Below are 12,754 nucleotides of genomic sequence, written 5' to 3' on the forward strand. Positions count from 1 at the left end.
TCGGCAGAGGTCCAACACGTTTAATGGGAGAGTACCTGCATTCTCAGCAGAGGTCCAATGGGATTAATGGGATAGTACCTGCATTTCTCGGTAGCGGTCCAATACATTTAACGGGAGAGTACCTGCTTTCTCAGCAGAGATCCAATACGATTAATGGGAGAGTACCTGCACTTCTTAGTAGAGGTCCAATACGTTTAATGGGAAGGTATCTGCATTCTCAACCGAGGTCCACTATGTTTAATGGGAGAGCGCCAGCCTTTCTTTGTAGTAAGAAGGTACTCTGAAATAGTAAATACCCACACTTATAAATTCCCACTGCACGCATTGGTCATACTGTCCCCGGAGGGCTCTCGGATATTTTGTCGAATTACAAATGATGATGTGTCATCTGCCCTGAACGTAAGTGTACGCCTGAAGGAGCAGATGAACGATCTACATCTGACCTGAGCATTTAGTAGATCACAGTGTGTGTACTAAAAATTAGTAATCTTGTTGGTCAAAATGTATTTTTTAAATTGTGTAAGATTTAACAGTGTTTATTTCAGTTCAGTTCAGTTCAGTAATACTTCATTCAGCGAGACATCCCAAAAAAGACAGAGAAACAGCAATACACAACAAATTGATACAACAACATAAAAAGACAAATTTGACAATTCGTGTTTATTTACATTGTTTCTAGGGAGATACGCAGCTGCCGTCTCTGGAAAAGTGTTCTTTAAATTGATTTTGCTCTTCCCATGTGTAGTTGGCAGTCGAGCAGGAGTGTGTATTTAATTTGTTCTTTCCTCTGGTAATGAAACATTAATGTGTTGGTCATTTTTTAAACGTTTGAAGGCTGATATGGTTCAGTTTTTATTTCTTTCTCTTTGTGAGATTGAAACGTACACTTTGCTCTTTACTTTAGGTCTCCGTGAAGATGCACTCAGCAGGGCTTCTGTCCCTGTGCGGGCAGTATACGGATGTCTCTTTCACGGCGCTATTTTAAACCGATTTGTTTCATTTTTAGGACAAGTGATGTTTCCTTTTCCAGTTGAATTAATGTGTCAAGAAATATAAGCACCCTAATTTATTCCACCGGAAACTGTTGGTGGGCGGGTTAACATTTGCATGCAATCCAGTTCAAAGAATTAAATAACGTTTTCGAAGTATGACTCGCAATAACAGAACCGCGAAAATAGAACAGATGAGACGTCAGAGGGAAAACTGCGAATAAACGCTTTACATCCTTCAAAATCTGCAAAAAGAAAACAGCATCCCACTGGACCATTTGCCCTCGAGTAAGCCAGCATTGCATGGACCGCACTGCAATATAAAAATACACCCTGTAAAATAAAAATAAGTTGAGTTGTGCAAATGTACCATTTCATGTAGTTGATCAGTTCAAGGCAAAAATGTACGTCCATTATAGCTCACATGACGCACATCAGCGCAATGTAACGCAAAGTGGGGAGAGGAGTTGGCCTAAAGACTAGGGCGGTCGACTTCGAATCTGGGGAACTGGGTTCCAGTCTCGGCAATGACGCTGAACATCCTGTGATTCTGGGCAAATCACCTAATCTCCCCGTGTGTAACAAAAATGAATGTGCGTCCTCATGTAATGTAACTGGTGCTATGTAAAGCGCTCTGATACCTGAATCAGGTCAAGTTCGCGCTATATAAAACTCTGAAAAAAAAGTGACACAAACAGCAGCGCTGATCACCTTTAATCGCAAAAATGTGATGCCAGTGCAGTACTGAATGCAACTGCAAAAGAGGCATAACAGGATGTCAAATGCACAAACACCCCTAAGCAGGCGTAGCCCTATGGACCTACCACGGCGTCACTAAAAGCCCAATACAAATATTTTTAAAAATCATGCTATCTGCCGGCCGGGAAACCGGGAGCCACCCGACTTTCCCGGAGTGCGCAGGGGGTGGGGGTGTGGGGGGAGGATGGGCCTGCTGCAGCTGCGCAAGTGTTTTTTTGGGCACAAGCATGCCCGCGCATGCGCAGATCGTTTTCCTGTGAATTCCCCCTTAGAGAGAGGACCAGGGGGTGGGCCTCAGCACCCGGGGTGGGCGAGGAGTCATGGTGCCCCCCCAGCCAATCCTGGCGCTGCCAATCCTGGCGCTGCATACAGCGCCAGGTTTGGCTGGTCAATAGATAGCTGACTTTGGTGCTGGGAAACCAAGTTCGAGCCTCTTATCGAGCCATAAAAATGTATACATTACTTACTTTTGTGTTAAATAAATAGATATTTTAAAAAACAAATAAAAATGATGTTCCGACTAAGGTGTGAAATTGGTGTTGAATAAATACATGTTTTAAAAACAATTAATATTAATCATGTATCATTGGCGCTGGAGTACAAGGTTCGAGACTGGTATTGAACACTGACAAGCTGTGTGCAAGTTATATGGTCATAAAAATACATGAATGATGGATGGATGCAGGATGGATGATGGGTGGGTGGATGGGTGGATGCATGAATGGATGCAGGATGAATGATGGGTGGATGGGCGGATGCATGAATGAATGATGGATGCAGGATGGATGCAGAATTGGTGGGTGGATGGATGGATGGGTGGGTGCATGGATGGATGGATGGGTGGATGCATGAATGAATGAATGATGGATGCAGGATGGATGGGTGGGTGGATGCATGAATGAATGATGGATGCAGGATGGATGCAGGATGGATGGGTGGATGGATGGGTGGATGCATGAATGAATGATGTATGGATGCAGGATGGGGGGTGGATGGATGGGTGGATGCATGAATGATGTATGGATGGATGCAAGGTGGTTCGGGCTCGCTCGCTCGCTGCGGTGCAATATGCAAATTAGTTTACGCATCACCACTTTCAAATGTCACCAGCCGCCCCTGCCCCTAAGATTTCAAGCAAATCCTGATTGACTAAAGTCAAAGAAAGTAGGGCCACACCCTTTAGTGTTGAATCCCAAAGCCAAGCGCAAAAAGTGGGCAAAGAAGATGGCGTTTGTTTTCCATTCGTAATACCTGATGTTTCTGTGAAAAAGAAGCAAATTTTGTAATTTACCCATGGCGATCATTTGTATGCAGTCCCCTTTCTGTTGTGGCACAATGATAAATCGTGTTGAGTGTCACAGAAAAAAAACATATTTAGTGCAAGCATGGCTGATGACATAATCAGCGTACTATGATGCGGCTTTTCTGCCTTTGTGAAATGCTGCAAATTTTCTCATAGCTTTGCATTGCATGATTTTTAGTAAATTCATGGCAACATTTCATTGGAAAATTATACCAGCCACAGTTCAATTGGGGTAATGAGGAAATTGTCACTCTATGTACACAGGCTAGATGTACAAAGCATTTTTAAAGTCGCAAAAAGCCTGATTCGTAAAAATCCTTTTTTAAATGTACAAACACCAAATTATGATTCAATAGCTTGTTAACGAATCTCACTTTGAGTTTGCGACCAAATACCGATTTGGGAAGGGGCGTGTAGGGGGCGTCACTTCCAACTTCCAAATCAAAGTGGTATGTATTAAATTAACTTTTTGCAACCAAAATGCTGTTGCAAAACATTAATATTTTACCGACACCTCAAAGGAGGCTGTAAACTTTTCGCAAACAGGAAGCAGTCCCCACGGGATTATCTCCTCCTTGTGAATGTTAAAAAAAAAAATTTAAGCGTAGGCACTGGTTCAAAAAGAAAAATTTCACTTTTCATTTTTTGTTGTTTAATGCATTCCATTTTCCTTTAAGGAAAACGGGTTACAGTTAAAGAAAAAAATTGCTTTATTTAAAAGCAGTCACAGACATGGTGGTCTGTTGACCTCAGCAGGCCACCATCCCTGCGATGGCTGCAATTCCTTGTGGGTCAGAATGTGCCACCTACCTCATTAATATTCATAAGGTAAGTCAAATTGCGACCCACTAAGAATAAGTAATTTGTAAAACAACCTATTTGTAGTATATAGGTCACTTCACAATTTTACCAAACTGCTTGCAAAAATACTGGCTGCAAATTGTGATCAGTATTTCGTGACCAGATCTGTGTATCTCTGGCCCACAGTCCTGTGTGAGCTGTTAGGGGTGCACTCCCTCAGTTTTACTGCGGCAGGTAGCTCAAGCCCTGAGCTCTTCTCAAGGGCAGCTGTGATCTCTCGCTGGAGCCTGAGGGTCTGGACACACTGGGCAGATATTTGGCAGCATTGCTCAAACTGACATGAACATCAGAAAGCCCTTCTCCTGCAGGACAACACTTTGCACAGGGTTTCACGAGGCAGCCCAACATTCCAGAATGACCTGCTACTGCTCTCAACAAAGTGCGACAAGACAACTTAACAGGGATTTTCTTGTTCATGCTTGCGCACAGTGTTTATGTTTAAGCAAAAGATGTTCTTTGATTTTGATGGGAGTGCCGGCGCTGCGGCAAGCAGTTCTTTTCTGTCAAAGTGGGTGGGTTATTGACCCTCAGTTGACAATCAGCCTGGTTGAGTTACCTGAAAATGAATTGTATACTTTAAAAGTCACTTAGAAATACCTTGTGTAGAGCTGGATTTACAAGTAGTGTCCATTGAAAAACCAGAATGGATCATAACCTTATACATTGTTGTCATGATAGATAACTGCGGGTTTATAACTAACTTGTTCCTTGTGCCTCAAGACTTAGGCTGAACCTCACTGATGAGACCCAACAATGTAGTCAAACCTTTCACTCATCGAGTTTTAAGCTGTCTAAGCCTCTGAAAGCAGGATAGGTCTGCCCTAGAGTTGGGCCCCGTGTTCACAGTTCCATAAGACTTAAGCAGCTCCTCGCTGACGAGTTCCAAAAGGCAAAACATATCTAAAACCTTGTGTTGCCATTCAGGGGGAATTGACCTGGCAGCTCAGGTCTGACTGTCTCTTCCTATGTAGGAGAGATGTGCCCAGATGTAGATTCTGTGCTTACTGTTCCACAGGACTCAAGCTATACCTCACTGACAAGGCCTAAGTAGGGTGAAATCAGACTTTGGTTGCAGGGGGGACCTCCAACTGGCTTAGCAGTTCAGATTCCACATTGTATTTGGGACCAGGGCCAAGACTGATTTGCATGAGATTTGTCCTTGTCTGTAGTGGCAAAGTAAGACAGAAATAATAGACTGGAATGTAGCTAGAGTATTTACAAGTTGCTGAGATTAATCAAGCGTTCCATCTGTCACCTATTTTAGGTCTCATCTAAGACAGAGCATCCTCTTCCAGTATGTGTCCCTCCCCTGGAACTTAGACGCATTACTAATGTCCTACTGCTTATTTATTAAGCACTGCGTTCTTCTTTGTGTTTAAGTACTCGATCAGAGTGCGTATTTTTCAGCTGTCTCCCTCATGTACTTCTCCCCTTTCAATGCTACTATCTGTCGTGTTTCATTCCCACACACTGACACTCCAAAGTACATCATGTTGGCCCCCATCTAAGGTCCCTCGGTTGTCCATTTTGCCCCCCCAACCAACGTCCCACAATTTCCTATGTTGCCCATACCACCTGCCGTCCCTCTGTGGTATGTTACCCCCACTTCCAGCCCTCTCTCTGTGTCCATGTTGCCCCTTGCACCCGATTTGCGCCTCCCACCCTCTTTCCCCATTGTCTGTGTTGAGCCTGCCACATGCGCTCCCTTCGCTGTCTGTGTTGCATCTGCCACCTGCCCTCCTACCGTTATCAGTGTTGCCCTCAGCACGCCCTCCCTCCCTCTTACCTTCCTCCCTGCCCTCTCTCCCGCCAGCAATCAGAACAAGCATTGGTAGGGCATCGGTTTCGCCTATGTAATGAGTAAAGAGCTGTTTTCATCAATCATTGTCCGGGAGAAGGAAAGAGCTCTCTGTGACAAATAACACAGACTGGAGAGGATGTGGTGCAGCAGCCAGAGCTGCTGACCTGAGAGCTGGGGATCCTGGTTCAAGTCTCAGCGGCACGGCACATCATCCTGTGATTCTATGCAAATCACTTAATCACTCCGGGTGATAAATTGTTATATAAATATGCTGCAATGGTAAAAGGCAAAACTTTACGAAAATAGGTCTTGACATCGCTGATGAGCAGACGTAAAGAATCTGGACACCGACTGATCCGGGTCGGTCAAGGCACTCCTGCCAACCACATTGGTCCTTTTCCAAAAATCTTAGGACCATGGACCTTGCTTTCTTAACACCTTGGCTGCTAGGCGTTTTCCCCCTCCTGTGCTGGGAATTACCATTTTGCTGTTTCCATGACGAGCTCAGCTCGTCATCAGCACACGACACCCGTGGGTGATGACGAGCTGAGCTCGTCATCAGCATCGAAAGGGTTAAAATGAGTATACAAAAGACCTGTTTCTTTGGACAAGGCGCTGACTAGATGCAAAATAAAATTACATGAGTTCTAAGAACCAGATAATCTGGCACCAATTTATTGGATTGGTTGGACCATTCTTCCTTACTTGACGCATGTGAGGATCTCTCTCTGCTCCATAAAACAGACAAGTTGACGGGAGTATACCATATCCTCTGGTTACTCTCACCTCTTGGATTGCTCATCGCCTTGTTTAATACAGAGACTTACTTTGCCCTGAAGAAGTCCCTCTGTAGGGACGAAACTCGTCGGCTGTTTTTTTAATCGTTCTGAATCGTGTTTTAATCCTGTACCAAAAATAAAGAAGAACCTTGAAGAATATATTTGTGGTCACAGATTTAATAATTCTTTGTCTAGATCTTTGGTGGTGCACATGAACCTCTGGGTAGGTCCAGGGTATACATATAGGATTTAGGGATAGCGGATCAGGTGCTGTGACTTAAAGGGCTCCACTGTCTAGCCTAATCTTTTCTTTACGAAAATATAGTTCCATCAAAACGGATTTCAGCAGTTGGAAACTGATAAGAGAAGCAGACGAGGAACAAGTGTTGGTACATGCAGGAAACTATCCTTGAGCCAATAGAAATGGAACAAAGGTTAGTGACACGCACAGGAACTAATGAGAAACCAGTAACGAGAGTAAGTCCCTTTCAAGTTTATATTAAAAACAATAGACTTCTCAAGCACAGTGCAGGCAAAACCTAAAAAGTGCTATGACGCAATTAACACAGGCCACATCATAGCACTATCTTTACTTTCTGCCGTGCAGCACAGCAGCAAAACTACTGCGCAACACGACTAGAAACACTGACACAGCCAATACCCCCAGGTAGGGGGTAGACTTGTTGACTTTGCCAATGCTTGTTTCTTTTTCTCTGTGCGTTTAACACAGGAGTCGCAACTTTCCACTTCGTGGCGAAATGTATTTTGCGCTCAAAGCTCTGTAAACTAGAGAGATTAAAAGCGAGCTCGACGTATTGAAGGCAGGGGCGGAGCTCCGAGGCCGGTGCAGTGTGAGCTTTTCACAAGTGAGCTCCATGCTTGCAAGGAGCCGCGCGGGGCAGGGATGAAAGGGCAGGGGTGTTTGCAAACTCTCCCTCATGCCAAGATGAGAGGCAGGGGCGGCTGCCCTCCGTGATAGCACGCCCCGCTCCCCGTGCGCGCCCCTGGAGACGCAGACGCTCATTATTTCAGGCTGGACAGAGGAGCGAGGCTAGAAATGCCTGGACGCATATCAAAGAGCCGTTATTTAATAGGGAGCCAACGGCAGTAATGGCCGCGCGCCCTTTCCCGCTTTATTCGGACATTCGGCGTTTCTCACCCCCAGGGGGGTTTTCAAAGTCCTCCTCAAACAGCTGCATGTTGGGAGCGCGCGTATAAACCTTGTTTTTAATTTTATATAAAAAAAATAATTTCTGCACCCTACTGGAAAAAAAGTGTGGCTGGTTGCAGCTGCAGCACATAATTTTTTCTTTGAGGATTTCATAACTTAAAATTGAGTATTTAACACAATAATATTACACCTCGTAAAAATTCCATTATGCCTATGTAGTAAAATGTGCGCGAGAAGAGGTGTGAAATTCCAGTAAGTAGCGTCTGAGCGGGTCTCTGCGTAAGTAACCGTGGAATTTTGGAAATCCACAAAATACTCATTTTTTTGTCCTCATAATCTTGACCTCGCAGGCTTCCTTTATTTAACTAATGCATTTCATTGGCAGCTTTTTTTAAGAGTGGAAACCAGACTAAGAGGCGTCGGAGCGCTTTACTCTGACACTGTAAGCTACTTACAGTTGTTCAGCAATCCTAGAAGTGTTCGGGAAAGAGGAGAAATACAAGGCAATCACAACAATTTGAAGTGTACACTACACTTCTCAAGGCACCTCTTAAGTGTTTGATCCTTATTTGCGAATGTAGTTTTTTCCCTTTCTAGGCCTCCCATTACAGACAGCCTTAGCTCTCCGGCGAGAAATCGTGTCAACACACGCACAAAACACATGTACACATACATACAGGCCCAGAAAGGGGATTTTGGACAGCCCAGGCTGATAAGGTTTTCCATAAGCATGGGGATCAGCCGACAACAGTACACAAATTTGAATTACTTTGAAAATGTGGAAAATCAGAGTACAGATTAAAATAATAATACATCTCGGGAATGGAACCAGACAGAAAAACAATTAAGCCAGTTTTCAATAGTTATTAAAAATCCAATTCAATGGTCATGGGTGATTTTATTGAAATATTAAGTGAAAGTAACTTTTTGACTGGATTAAATTCCTGGGCGATTACTTTTTATATGATTCTAGACTGCGTGGATGCTGTTTCCAGAAGGATGGACTGTCCTTGATTGAGGTATGCGCAAGATTCTTTTATGACCATCTTTGGTCAAAGGAGTAAATAATTATTTCACACTTCTCTGAGCAAGTATAATTCCAGTATTGCTTCCATCCTCGCATGTTAAAATTGAGAAATGGCTAGGTAGGCTAACTGCTGGTAGTGGAGTAACACAAAATGATGGGGCACCTGTGAAATGTGATGAGTGGCTCCTGAGTCTCTAATGTCTCCCAGATATTCATTGGCCTTGGGTTGAATGGCGCCGCCCTGAAGGTTTGAGAACCCCTGAAGGACTGGTGGCCCCCTTTGATGATAGGCGCTGCAGAGGCCTGGGTTACAACCCTAAATGTCAGGTATGTTAAACTTATGACACAAAAGGGTTTTGGGACTTATTTTGCCTCAAGAGAGCCCCATTAATATCAATGGGGTAACCCAGTAATGCACAGATCCTGGGTGCAATTGCAATAAACGAACAATGGTTCTGCTACAACATATTATCAAAAAGCAATAATTATTAACTTATATTTAACCACCCCCTAGTGAGAAGGTTATTCAATTAATGAAAACAGAAAAATAATCCTCCCAATCTTTCCAAATTCACAAAAGACACTGACAAAATAGTGAAATGAAAATATTTCATTATATAAATTTACACAGGCATGACCTATATATATTCACACACACAGTATTATTTGAAAGACAATTACAAGACAATGGATAGTGAGAATGTGGTAAACAATAGAAAACAATTTTTTTTACATACACATAACACAAAGTCAATCCTATCAACAAAAACTTAATGTTCACAGTATCAACATCAAATTCATTAATATTCGTCCTATGCTCAAACTCTACATTAAATGAAACATTCAATGTTCAGCAGGGACTAAGATGTTTGATTTTTAAGTACGTCGACGTTTCGACCCCCTATTTTTAGTGCAAAGTAATCAGACCATCGCTATGGGATCTTCATCAGGACTTTCAAAGCGAGTGTGTGATGCCGCGTAGGTAATCACGGTAGCCTCGTTATAAAGGATCTTCTGTAAAAGAATGACTGACTTCAATTGCGAATTATGAAAAGATTCATAACCACACATATGGTGTACAGCAAACTACCATATTGTTCTTGATTCCATTTAAAGGAAGGAGAGCCCCAGGCTATGAATATTTTGGGGCCTATTCATAAAAAACAGGAGTAAATAAAGTAGGTTTTCTGTGGTATTATTTTATGTACTCTTTCATGCCTTTGCAAGTTGGCCCCAAAATATCTAAAATGGGAATAAAATGAAAATAACCAAAAGCAATTCTGGGGTTGATTCACAAAGGAAAATATGTAAAACTGTACTCCGGTAGAATTATTTCCTGTACTTATGAAGGCGTTTGTGTATCGGCCCCTTGGTGAATTTGACCATTTACTAGTTTTGCCGCAAAGTGTAATCTCCTTGAACCAATCACTGTCCAGTTTGTGATGGTATTTTAGATAGCGATATATATTTTTTAATTTTATGCTCATCTGCCAATGGTAGCTGGTTATAGCTGATATTTCAAAAGATGGGCTTAAAAACTACAAAACTAGCTCTACTGATATGTAAACAAACCACTGTAGTGTATACATCTTAAGTAATGTCACGGTACATGCTGTTTTAATGGAGAAGACAAGAGAAGTGTATGAAATTGGCTCACTTTATTTCGAATTGTATTGTATTTAATTAAGAAGAAGCAATTGTATAAGGTTCCTTAGGCTCAAGTTCACTGCTGCATTTTATGGAGAAGGTACGAAAATTCTGTGCAATTAATAGCTCAAACACCCTCTTCCTTCAGAGCTGCCTTTTATTGCATTTTTATTAGATACCAATATATTAATTGGTCTTATTGAATTATCTTTGATTTTATATATTTTTGCTGATTGATTTTGTAATCTTATTATGTTGTTGTTTTGATGTGTAGTACATTTCTGGCTTACTAGAAATGAACGCTTTAGTTTTTCTATTCAATAGAAATAAACGTGTTAGTGCTCATCATTCTATCTTATACAATTTACCAAAAAGTTAGGTTGTTTTTCCCCCTACGCGGTGCTATTCAAGGGGGTCTGATGGAATTGGCTGTGTTACTGTAGCCAAGTACGACAAGTGGAGTGTGCAGTTTGAATTCCATTAACCCCTTTTCATTGGTAAAATACATTATGTGGGACTGGCTTGTTGTTGACTGAGCAGTACACGGAAGGGCACCAGGCACAGGATCATTCCATGACCTGCATGATGTCATCCCTCCGCGCGCCCCTTGGCACGTACCATGTCAGACATCAAAGAGCCTGCACTCGGGCATGCGGTTTAACAGGGCAGCCAGACAATCAGCTGAATTACATGTCTTTTTGGTGATGAGCCTGACAGCCCAGCCAAGCATTCACTGCAGCGTTAACTGTTAACCAGCACAAGACTCCGTTTCAACGATCTGCGTGACACACACCGCCACCAAGCGCTAGTGTACACTGACTGACCAGAAGAGGTCGCCCTATGTCCCTCTGTCACCTACTTCTGCTGCAGGCGGTGCCAGATTAAACCCTGTGGAGAACCCTAGGCAGTCGAAATTTCATGGCCCCCCTCACAAATTATCTCCTAATATGTTTTTAATTTCACCAACCAACAATTTTAATAAACCAATTTTGTTACACACAACTAAACATTATCAATTCTTTTTATTAGACAAAAACATTTTTATTTTATTTTAATAAAGCAATACAACTTTAAATGTTCACTTTCCCCAATTTGTTTGTGGTAAAATCTTTCTGGATATCTTAGAAGTCTTCCTTTTGTAAGACGTCGTATTCAGTGGCCAAGTTTTCATTTCTTTGAGTTGATTCATTTTTTTCTATCTTTTGGAAACAATTTAAGAAAGTTTGATTGCAATTTTCTTTCAAAATCAAATCAATATTATCTTGATCCATTGCCGCAGGGCCCCTAAAAGGAGTGGGGCCCATAGGCCGGTGCCTACTTTGCCTATTTGGTCATCCAGAACGGGTTTCAGGGGCAGATGCTATATGAGATACTGCAGCCTCAACATGAAACTCCATTGTGATTGGTGCAAAACAGCAGGGCTCGAGTCAGGGTACCACGCGGGTGAACGGCGTCCCCCCACTTATTTTACCTGGGGACGCTATCCCCCCTGCCAAACTGCTTGACTTCACTCTTTGGCCTCTCTGGGACGAGGACCTCGGCACCTTTAGTGACGTCACTTCCTGTCGTGACGTCACGTCCGCTGACAGCGTCCCCCCACTTCTTTTTTCAGGACTTGTGCCCTGCAAAACAGCCTATGACCCCCACCCCCGGATCTTGATTACCTCAATTACTCATGCTCATAGATGAGCCTTAAGCCATCTGCGACTTCAGTTCATCCTTTTAGGGAGCTCTTAGGCCTCCACAATCTCTGCCAGGGCTCTAAATGACCTTCTGGCCTCTGAACCCTGAGCTCAGCATCATTCTTGAGCTTTCAGACCTCTGGCACCCATGTCAATCCCCATCAGGCAGCTGTTAGATCACTGCACCCTGAGCTCATCATCCTCATGCTTCAGCTGTTAAACATGGGCAACCTCTGCTCATGTGCAACCTCTGCTCATGCTCACTTGTGTGCCCTTAGCATGAACACACTTTCCCATAGACACTGAATGGGCAAAACGCTTTGATACATCTGGACCTTAGTCTTCTGTAAAATCTGCTCATCATCAGAGTGAGCTGCAAGGTATCTGCAAGCTAGCTCCTCCTCACCCTTTGGGAGCTTAAAATTCTCCGCAGTCTTTGCACGCTCCCAGGGGAGAAGGGCCAGAGGACAGTTTATATGATACTGTCACTTTGTATGGGCCGAACAAAAACAATCAATCAAATCATATGAAGTTAAATTATATATTTATATCATTATATTTTTTAGTCGGGCAGACATCGAGGGCAGGGGCGTAACAAACGCCCCCGCAGACCCCGCAGTGCGGGGGGCCTCACTCTCTACAGTTAATGAAGGGGGCCCCCAGGGGGCCCGGCCCCCCCAGCTCTTCTGAGGGCTGTGAGAGAGGCCTGCGCTGAAGCAAGCCTCTCTCCCTCTG

At 43.2% G+C, this 12,754-nt stretch overlaps 1 protein-coding gene across 1 annotated transcript in view; it reads right to left on the reverse strand.

The window, feature by feature from the left end:
* CPED1 (cadherin like and PC-esterase domain containing 1) overlaps nucleotides 1-12,754 on the reverse strand; it is a 349,963-nt gene that overhangs the window by 110,348 nt on the left and 226,861 nt on the right. The gene's annotated exons all lie outside the window — the stretch shown is intronic.

Source organism: Lissotriton vulgaris, chromosome 1_1, assembly GCF_964263255.1.
Source record: "Lissotriton vulgaris chromosome 1_1, aLisVul1.2, whole genome shotgun sequence".
NCBI lineage: Eukaryota > Metazoa > Chordata > Amphibia > Caudata > Salamandridae > Lissotriton > Lissotriton vulgaris.